The 9,420-nt window shown below is 52.8% G+C and overlaps 1 protein-coding gene across 1 annotated transcript in view; it reads left to right on the top strand.

Annotated features, from left to right (window-relative positions):
• RNF126 (ring finger protein 126) overlaps nt 1-9,420 on the top strand; it is a 395,779-nt gene that overhangs the window by 278,675 nt on the left and 107,684 nt on the right. The window lies entirely within an intron of this gene.

The raw sequence follows: 9,420 nt of genomic DNA, 5'->3' as shown, positions 1-9,420 counted from the left end.
CCAAAGCCGGCGTTGATCCTGCTGGGAAAGGGTGAAGTGGCCTGCGCTGATTGGCCGAGGCAGGCAGTTTGTTACCCCACCTGGAAACGGGGAGTGGGGATGGTCCTCTGAGGAGATAGGATCTAGGGTGTGGGCTGAGCAGTGCAGAGGGAGGAGCAGCCAGGTCTGGGAAGAAGATCTGAGCCGAACTTTATGCCAGGTTATTGTTGGTAGCGGCATTAATAAAGCCCAACCTTAGGAAGGGAAGAGGTGGTACTCCACACGCTGCATGTGCCGGGTGAGAGAATAAGCTGGGAACGGCACTTCTGCACAGTAATGACAGCTGAAACCAGGTTTCTGAAAAGCTACCATCCTGAGGATGGGGATAGAGTGGCTCCTTTTTCCCTCAGCTCCAAAACCTCTCCAGAGAGATTGGCTGTACTGAGGCCTTAGGCCTTCCCCCACTGTATCGCCCACTCTTTCCCTAGGGTGGCTGAGGATGATGGGAGCCTGATGCAGTCATGCTGTTACGTGGCCTGGATTTTACGACCCGCCCTGGCCAATTAATCATTTGCTGATTTCTTTCTAATAAGTTACATCTGCTGAGTTTCCACTGGGCTCAGCCTGGTGAGGGGGGGCCCTGGTTTCACCTCGGGTGACTTGAAATAAATAAATAGATACCACCTCTCTCCACCCTCTTGCATGTTTATTTTCCCCTTGATCAATAAACATTAACCTCCCACCTGCATTTGCTGGCCCACAGAGGGAAACAACAAGCAGGCAGCAGGTAGGGGAGCCACTCTCTGCAGAGAGCCCAGAGGAAGTGGTGAGAGCAGCGGACAAACTGCAGCAGAACTCAAGTCAGAGAGCTGACAGAGAACTTGCCAGCACAGGCTTTCAGCAGCCCTCCCTCTGAGAGTGAAGTGGATGCCATCAGAGGGAGATCGGTTGCTAGCAACAGGTAAGTCCTATATGAGTTTTGTGTGTGTGTGTAGTTATCGGGGTTGGACGTTCTCCACTTCAAGCTGTTGTCCTGTTCCCAAATGAAGCAGAGTCAGGCCCAGTCACTCCTCAAATGGGAGACGTCTACTACAAAGTGAGTTGTGTTGATTTCATAAGGGAGGGTGGGGTTCGCCATGGTGCTTGGTAGTGTCCCCCAGTTCCCGCAAGGCTGTAGAGAGAGCTGTGCTTAGCCTCAGTGTCCTGGCCCAGTTCCAGTTAGGGTAGAATTGCACCATGCTCATCTGACACCCCTCTCGCTCACTGAGGCATTTGAGACTCTTCACCCCCAGGTCTAAATTCTAAAAGGCAGGGAGACAGAACAAACAACAAACCTGTCTAGAAATATTCAGCCATTAGGACTCGGAGATCAGAAGTCACTTCTGCTATTCTTCTATTGTATTTTAACACCTGATCCTACCGTGGCTGGTTCTCTGGAAAGCCCAAAGATTAGATAGACTGTTCTGGAGCAATGCGTGCTGTTGAGCGGCGGCTGTGTTCCACCCCAGAGCTGGCTGCATTTTGGTAGTGCATGAAGTGGCTCAAAGGGCCCACAGAGATGCAAGAACATATTAATACATCAGAATGTGCATCTCCCCGGCCCCTTATCCATTCACACAGCTCCCCGAACTGACACCGCACAACATCCATACACACACACACAGACTCATAGACTCATAGGTCAGAAGGGACCATATGATCATCTAGTCTGACCTCCTGCACATACACACACCCCTCACGGAAATACATCCTCACACTGACACAATAACAGACATACCCACCATACACTCCCGCTGACATGGCCATACCCACAGGCCCCGTACTCTTCCCCGGCCCACACAGAGACCAAACTGAGGGAAATGTTTAAGCCCCGTTGAGTACAGAGGCAATGCCTGTGACCTTTCCCCATCAGCTGTCTGCCCCCCGTCTCCTCCGACAGTACACCAGGCTCCCCCCTTCCTTCCTTCAGCTTTATCTGCACTGCAGAAAGAGGTAGGTGTTTACACTGAGGCAGCTTTCCATGCAGGTAGTTTTCGCCTCACTGTGGCTAATCCAGGTCAATCCACCCCACACCTGGGGTTGACCTCGACCAGCCTCGTCCGGGTGGAAACAACAGTGTTGTGTCTCCTCAGGTGTAAAACCAACTCCCCTGGCCACTTCCTCTGCTCAGCCTCTTGCCCCACCTCCCCCCGTCTCCTGGAAAGAGAGCAGGGCCCAGGGCCTCAGGCCGGTGGAGCAGTGACTGCACGAAGGATGGGAGATGGCGGGACAGAGAGGCTCTTTCATTGGAAGAGCTGAGCCACAGAGCCCCAAAGAGACAGTGGTTCCAGGGGGCCAAATAGACTTGGCAACTTTCTAATCACACCAAACCAAACACCTCTGCCCTGCCCCTTCTTGAGGCTCTGCCCCACCCTTCACTGAGGCCACGCCCCTTGCTCACTCTTCCCCACTCTCTCACTTTCACCCGGCTGGGGCAGGGGGTTAGGGCGCGGGAGGGGGTGAGGGCTCCAGCTGGGGGTGCAGGCTCTGAGCTGCGGGTGCAGGCTCTGGGGTAGGGCCGAGGATGAGGGGTTTGGGGTGTGGAAGGGCACTACGAGCTGGCCAGGGGATTGGGGTGCAGGGGGATGAGGGCTCCTGCTGGGGGTGGGACCGGGGATGAGGAGTTAGTGGTGCCTAGGGGCCGCAGGGACCTGGCAGCTGCTTCCGGGAGCAGTGCAGAGCCAGGGCAGGTAGGGAGCCTGCCTTAGCCCCAGGTCCTGCTGTGCCACCGACTGAACTTTTATTGGCCCAGGCGGCAGTGCTGACCGTAGCCACCAGGGTCCCTTTTTGAGTGGTCATTCCACTAAAAATCCGGACACCTGGCAACCCTACCAACGGGGTCTGATGTGAGGTGAATTGAAGCAGGGCGTGGCAGCACCCACAGCCATGAAGCCGTCACAAGGGATGGTCAGATCATGCTTTTCCGTCTCCTGGGGTTCCTACAGGGGCCATGCACCTCAGCCAACTGGGCCAGCTTCAGACTGGGCCTACAGAGAAGGTCAAGGAGAAGCATTAAGAGGCGATCAGGGAGGGGCATTTCTGGGGGTGCACAGGGGGGTCAGGGAAGGACACTTCTGGTGTGGGGTTTGTAAACCTCATCAGAACTAGTGCGTGTGTTGTGCATGTGTGTAAGGTACGTGTGTAAAATACCTTTTTTGGGGGTGTGAAGGACAGTGTGCCATTGCGTGTCAAACCATGTGTGGCAAACGTGTTTGTGCATGTCATGCATGGGCTTGTGCATGTGTAACACATGTACTTGTGTGCATCTGGGTCTAGTGCGTGGGGCAGTGTAGGTGGCTGTTGGCACTGCCAGGCCCTGCTTCACTTTGCCTCATGTCACACCCCACTGGGCCCCGGCCGGACTGGTTGTGTGCAATGCACGTACAGGTAAGCGTATGTGTAGATACGGTTCAGTGTGTTCACACTGCCCAATGACAGGCACAGCAACCAGCTGTGCAAGGCCAAAGCCACTGCCGGTGGAGGAAGAATCAAAGACAAAGCCCCCGGGTGGAAGCAGCTGATTCAGGGCTTGGTGCGCAGATGAAGCTGAGCGACAGAGGCAGGACAAAAGGCCCCTGTCAAGATCAGACTCCTGGGGAAAGTCCTGCTCTCAGCCACGCTCAGGCGATGCTACGAGATTGCTCTGTTCCCGACTGTGGCCCAGGGCTGTCCCTTGGAGCAGAAAGTGTCCATCACACAGCATCTGTAACTTGGTACAATCTGGGTGAATGCCTCACCCTTGTGCTTCCATGCCAGGAAGGAGTCAGGGGTAAGAAGCTAAGAGAAGAGACTGGCACGACCCCTGCGGATTTCTCGGCACCCGTCAGCCCCGAGCGATACGCGTTCTGACAGCAACCCTGAAGCACAGCTCAGCCTAGAGCCAGTCAGCCTAGCGTTTCCCCGGCTGTACCATGGCGATAACAATTCCCTGCCTCACGGAGCACTGCAAGGACAAAGCTCGCAGGCAGCTCAAACACTCCAGTGACCAGGGCCCCAGAAATGCCCTGACAGATAGAAATGGACGGAGACAGAGAGTAGATTAAGGCCTCTTCTGCACACAAAAGTTTTCCTGCTTTAACGGTGCTGGGGTAATCACAGTGCTGCTAACCCTGTAGTATGGACACACTGATACCAGGCTAACGGTGTTTCACACCAGTATAGCTATTCCTCGGTAGGAAGAGGAGTAAGCCCTAGTGGTGTAAGGCACTTTTTCACTGTGGAGCTGTAGCGATAGAAGACCATTGGTGAAATGTCACACCCTAAACTGACACATTAATTCTGGTACAAGACCGGCGTGCAGTTCAGGGTTAAGTGAGTCACCCAAAGCGAGACTCAAGTCATTTATAAACCAGGAATTAAACCCAGCTCTCCACTAGACCATCTTCCTCCTCAGTCTGGCTGGGTGAAAATTGGCATCTGCTGGATCCCCGGGGCTGCTGAGTGGGCACATTGCCCTTGGGATTGGGGCTGGGGGCAGAGCCACGTTGCTACAATTGCTGCTCTCCATCATCCGTCCCATGGAGGTGACTGTTCCAACTGCGCTGGTCCCCAGGGCTTCTCTGTCCAACAATTTCCGTCAAACCCAGGGCTAGGCATGAAGCCGTTCAGCTGCCATTTTTCTTCTCTCATTCTTGCATCTGAGCATGTAAGAAAATGTAAATTGTATTTCCCTTGGATTAGCTGGTGCTGCCTCCCGGGTCCCCTTTGAAACGCTGCCGCCTGCAAATCACTTCCTTCTGCCTAGCATGCGGGGTGGTTTAGCTTTCATTCCGGGAGCCCCCTGCAGACACAACCCAGCTGCCACAACGTGCAGCCAGATCAGAGGGACCCGGTGTTCCTCTTTGGATGGCTCTTTGATGGATAAATTGTTTGCTGCCAGACTTTTGTTTTCATGTTCGGCTTCTGACAATAGCCTCCTGTGAAGGTCCCCTCCCCATCCCTTCTTACCTTTCCCCTGAGTCTTTGGATTGTCTGCACTGAGGACCCGGGAACAAGCCTTCAAGCCAAAGGCTGGAGTTCTCCTTCAAGGATTGGAGCTCCCTTCCAAAGCAGAGCTGGACTGAGGTCCGACCTCCACCCCAGGGACACGGGACTGGCACAGTGACCTGGGGGCCCAGCTGGAGTTCCAGCCCAGGGACAGGAGGTTTGGAGCTCAGCACCGAGGAGTCGAGCGCTTGCAACAGTGCACTGGCCTTGAGCAGGCAGAGGGGTTACGGTGCCATGGGGGCAAGACCTCAGATCCCAACTGAGGACAGAGCAACGGTGCAAGGATAGAGGCTAAGCGGGAAGGAGCAGCGTGGAAAGGAGGAATGAATCCCTATGCCGGTGGTGCAAAAGGACCGCTTCCCCCATGGTGAATTCCCAACAGTGCAGAACAGCCCCTTGCCCAAGGAAATTCTGGCTCAGGTGGCGCTCTTGGGTGGCAGCAAGAGACAAAGACAGTGTCAGGCTGCAACTACTGCAAGCTCCAGCAGAAGGCACAAGTTAGAGCATTTCCAGAGCTGCTGTAGCTGGCACCTCGGTGCCCAGCAGTGGCAGAATAGGGAGGGAGAAGCAGCTTCCACCTGTCCCAGTGCAGGATCAGGGGGATCAGAGCTGTGGGTACTGCCTGGACTCTGCTGCTGTGAATGGTGTAATGCCGCTGGATTGCTTTGCTCTAGGAGACCGCAGGAGGCCGAGATCAGACCTAAAGAAGCTGGGGCTGCAGCAGAAGCTGGGAAAGCCCCAGCTGTTCGATAAGTCTCCAAGGCTGATTGCAGAGGAGATGGAAATAGTCCCTCAGCCACCAGGGAGTTCTGCCGAGGAGAGCAGCCTGCATCTCCGGGGATTACTCCAGGAAAAGGAGCTTCTATTCTAGTCCCTTCCTGGCCCAGGAGGTGCCAGCGTGGTGAAGGCAGAGAGCACTGGCTCAGGGAGAGCCATGGATTGTCCTGCAGGGTTGATGGAGCTCTGCTGGAGGAGTGGTCAGGTAATTCATCCAGCTGAGGGGTGGTAAAGAAAGCACAAGAAACCAGATTTCATGGGCCTGGTCCGCCACATACCGGCACCTCTGGAAACTGTGGGCAGTTGCCCCATTGCCTTGACCCTCACAATGTCATTTACACCTGTGCATAGAGTTGCCAGTTTTGGCTGGACGTATTCCTGGAGGTTTCCTCACATGACATCATCTTTCATTCAAGATTCATCTGTAATTGCTGGAGACTCCTGGACAATCCCGTGCAAAGCCAACCTCACATGCTACCATTCTGATCGGGACTATTTCGTTCCCACCATGAACTGGGATCAAGGGCCGTAGGAAAGTGGAAGATCAGGCCCCTATTTGGCAAAGGCCCCTGCATGCTCTGTCCTCGCTAATCACAGATCTCTAGGCCTCTCCAGACACACGCCTCTCAGCACCACTGCCTCTGCCCACAGCCTGCAACAAACTGTCTGAGACTTGCTTCCTGCAGCCCTGAAATGCAGCTGCCTCTGGGATGGAATGCAGCAGCTCTTAAATGGCACCATGGCAGCACTGCCCAACAGTTAGAGAGAGGAAGTTAAATAGAAGAACCAGCTCCAAATGAGGCAGTGCCTCCCCAGGAACCCTGGGCTTTTCAATGGACGTCTTCAATCCAAGTCCTGCCCAGACCTAATCTTGTTTAGCTAATAGAGGATGAGGAAAGCCTAGTCAGATACCTACAGACAGCATGATAGCAAATGTCTGAACAGATCTGAAATTGCATCTAGCAGGGAGCACATAACAACCTCCCCCCCATCCAAGGTCTATCCTTCACAGCACCTTGGAATCCAGGGTCTGAACATCTTCTGGAGCAGCTTTAAAGAACACCACAGCCCCTTCTCCCTTCCAGGTTCTTAAGGCTGTTTAAGAAAAGAAAACAACTGGACCAAAAGAGAGAGATGCACTTCTTAATATGGCCACAGCGCATGTAATTCTATTACCTTGCTTTATTGATCGTACTCAGAGCAATTACTGGCTTTCGCCCCATCACCTGCCAGTAAAAGAGAGAGACAGTAAGGAGAAAACAAAGAGACGGTCACACATGCATTCTGGAGTTTGAAAACAAGAGCCCCGTGGGGAAGGCTCTGATTGTTAATTCATCTGTCATTAGTGGCTGTCATCTGTACGAGGCTCCCACTCCTTATGCGGGTTTTTTCTTGGGGGGGGGGGGGTTAGCTACGATATCAGGTTACCTACCTTCCTTTCATCATCATCTGAAGAGGAAGATCCTACATGGATCAGGAAAGTAATTAAATTTCAATTTGTTCAAAGGGCGGGCACCATATGCTCAAATTGGAACCAAAACATCGGTTCTGTGACACCTACCACTTCACAAAGCCCCAGAGCCATGGGAATGTGTGCGTGACTTTAAAGAGATGAGATCCAGCTGGAAACAGCTTTGATAAAGAGGTAAACATCCCCCTGCAAGGCAAACAGGGCAAGTCCAGGCATCAGTGCACCATCGCTGGAGGGTGACAGCCACTAGGAATGAAACTGACTATTCTGTTTTCATTCCCCAAGCCCTGCAAAGTGCAAAGACTGACAAGAACATTTAGCAGGATAGATTTGTGATTAAGACACTCGGGAACTCTAGGTTCAATTCCCAGCTCTGCCACAAAAGCCCTGCATGACCTTGGGCAAGTCACTTAATCTCTCTGTATCTTGGCTGTCCATCTATGAAATGGGGATATCCCTTCCCCACACCACAGGGGTGGTGTGAAGCTAAATTCATCAGTGTATTTAAGAGGTGCAAAGACTCCAGTGCCAGGAAGCAGCTAAAATCATAGACAGAACCCCTTAAGGTGTGATCAGTGGAGCTGTGTTCACAGACATAAGCTGAGGGGAAGGCCCTTAGTGTTTTAAATCTCAGCTGCTACTAAGAACACAGGTAGGATATTTTGGGCTGGTTTTTAGAAGGGCTGAGAACGTTCAATGTCCCCTGGACATTGAATGGAGTTACAGGTTCTCTGAACCTCTGAGCATCAGGCGCAAATTTGATTGGGGGTGGGGTGGGGGAGGTAAAATATATTATTTTGAGTGGCGAGATTCCCTCTAAGGGTTTCCCTTTCGCTGTAGATTTTGGCAAAGAGGAGAGAGAGTTACTCCGCCCCTTACTGCACAAAACCTCGAAACAAATCAACATGCAGGCGATGGGCTCGTCTCCAGGTGCAGGATAAACCAGAGCAAACAAGAGCCCTGGTTTTTGAAGCAAAGAAATAAGGCTCTCACTCCAATCCCCGGAACAAACTCCAAGGCGCTTAGTGAGCCAAGAAGCCGGGCTCCAAAAGCGGCCCTGTCTCCACTCAAGCTAATTATGCGGCCTAAGCTGCAGACTAGTGCAAGTGAAGACTCCTGCCTCACTTTTAATAGCTCCCAGTAGGAAGGCGGTAGCCTTCCCTGGCTCCACCTTAGCCTGTGCGCCTGCCACTTATAGCCCATTAATTCTGCAATGGCTGGACTGGAGCACGTCTGCATGATGCCACACAGATGAGGTGGCCGTTTTCATTTTAGTGTGAATCAACCCAAACGGTTTAAGGCTCATGTGGGGAAGTGTCATTTTAAAGGGAGATGTGTGGGGCTTAATTTTCTAGGGATGCCCCACTGACAATGCTGCGCGGTGCACATAGGCCCTGGCAGGAGGGACCTATATCACACTCTCCAGCTTCAGGTCATCCGTGAGGCCAGAGTCCAGGCCTCTGCCACTTGAGCCAAAAGATTAATCCATTAGCTGGCAGCAGCAGAGGACTCTTATCCTCTATGTGGTTTAGCTTCTACAGGGTGATGTGACTCATGCAGCTACTGTGTTTCTGTTGCACAGGATGTAACTGAGGGCAGAATCTGGCCCACCCATTATCTAGTCAGTTGCTACAAAATGACATCAGTGGAAAGGAAGCATCAGGAATGTGACAGGGCAATTCAGGATGATGCAATCGCTCTTCACTTCTCTCCTTGGCTGGTGAACCAGTCCCCATTCAGGTCCGGACTGGTTGGTGATCCCTATCCGAGTCTCTGATTGGTTTTCCAGTCCCTATCCAAGTTCCGGATTGTTGGTGAGCCAGTGGCTAACCAAGTCTTTGGTTGGCTGGTGATCCGGTTTCTATCCAAATCCTTGATTGGTTGGCTATCTATTCCCTAACCAAGCCCGGGATGGTTGGTGAGCCAGCCCCTATCCAAGTCCCCACTGGTTGGTGATGTGCTCTCTAGCTCACCCACAAGTTGTTGGGCTTGACGCATGAATCCCCAGGTGAACTCCTCTGCCCAGTGATCTGCAGGAGGTCAGATTAGAGTTGACGCTCATAATGGTCCCATAATACGTTTTATAATCCACGGATCTATAATCCCCGTGTAGGGTCTCATGTTCCTTCCCCCCCATCTCGGGGTGTCTGGAGCATGGCACCATTGCT

This window comes from Chelonoidis abingdonii, chromosome 11 (genome assembly GCF_003597395.2).
Source record: "Chelonoidis abingdonii isolate Lonesome George chromosome 11, CheloAbing_2.0, whole genome shotgun sequence".
Classification (NCBI taxonomy): domain Eukaryota; kingdom Metazoa; phylum Chordata; order Testudines; family Testudinidae; genus Chelonoidis; species Chelonoidis abingdonii.
Note: the sequence above shows the minus strand (reverse complement) of the source record. Positions and strands in the feature narration are given on the sequence as shown.